This window comes from Octopus bimaculoides, chromosome 24 (assembly GCF_001194135.2).
Source record: "Octopus bimaculoides isolate UCB-OBI-ISO-001 chromosome 24, ASM119413v2, whole genome shotgun sequence".
Taxonomy (NCBI): Eukaryota; Metazoa; Mollusca; class Cephalopoda; order Octopoda; family Octopodidae; genus Octopus; species Octopus bimaculoides.
In genome coordinates, this window is record NC_069004.1 from 31259614 (window position 1) to 31260837 (window position 1224).

Consider the following 1224-nt stretch of genomic DNA (forward strand, 5'->3'; position numbering starts at 1 on the left):
ATATATATATATATATATATATATATAACTGAATAGGTATACGTGTGTGTGCGTGTGTATGCATATATACATATACTCACTCATACACTTACACACACAAGCAACCACACACTCAAACACGTATACGTTAATACATGTATACATTCATTTGTCAAATCCATCTGTCCATATACATACATACATGTGTGTGTGTATGCTTATATTTATATGTGTGTATGTGCTTATATTTATATATGTGTGTGTGTGTGTGTGTGTGTGTGTGTGTTTATATTTATATGTGTGTGTTATGTGTTTATTTTTTATGTGTATATGTGGTAAGAAGCTTGCTTCCCAACTACATGGTTCTGGGTTCAGTCCCACTGCGTGGCACCTTGGGCAAGTGTCTTCTACTATAGCCTCTGGCCGACCAAAGCCTTGTGAGTGGATTTGGTAGACGGAAACTGAAAGAAGCCTATTGTATATGAGAAGTTTCAGGTATTTATCAACCCTGAAAGGATGAAAGGCAGAGTTGACCTCAGCGGAATTTGAAGGCAGAATGTAAAGACAGACAAATTACCGCTAAGCATTTTGCCTGGGGTGCTAACGTTTCTGCCAGCTCACTACCTTAACAGTGTATTCATCTTGACACTATTGAAGGCCTTTGCATTGCCTGTTACCCTGGAATTTCCACAACATGAAGCTATTGCAGCATTGGTCGAGCTAGTGATATTCACAATGCAGAGGTTGAATGCTTTCCTCCTCATAATGGGGTGGCTGTGTGGTAGGATGTTTGCTTCCCAACCACATGGTTTCAGGTAGTGGAGGCAGGTAGATCCATGTTGGCATGGGGTGGACGTCTGCCTTCCATGCTGGCATGGGTTGGAAGGTTTGACAGATACTAACCAGGCAGGAGTCTTGCACTAGACTTCGTGTTTGTTTTGGCACAGTTTTTACAGCTGGATGCCCTTCCTAACACCAACCAGCCAGCAGAGTGGACAGAGTCCTTTTTATGTGGCACCAGCACCAGGTGAGGTCAGTTTTGTTATGATTTTTACAGCTGGATGCTCTTCCAAACGCCAACCACGAAATGAAAGTGAAAGTATTATATCACATTAAAGGATGCAGAACGTTACCTTGAAAACCAGCTGCTGGTGGAGAATCTGCCTGGGGTTAAACTAGTAGTAACATTCACCTGCCACTTTGGTGTGACAACTCGCTTACTGCTGTATATATATACACATATAG

General features: G+C 41.7%; 1 protein-coding gene across 3 annotated transcripts in view; it reads left to right on the forward strand.

The window, feature by feature from the left end:
* The window catches only part of LOC106880834 (uncharacterized protein C12orf56), a 25098-nt gene that overhangs the window by 1304 nt on the left and 22570 nt on the right, over window positions 1-1224 (forward strand). The gene's annotated exons all lie outside the window — the stretch shown is intronic.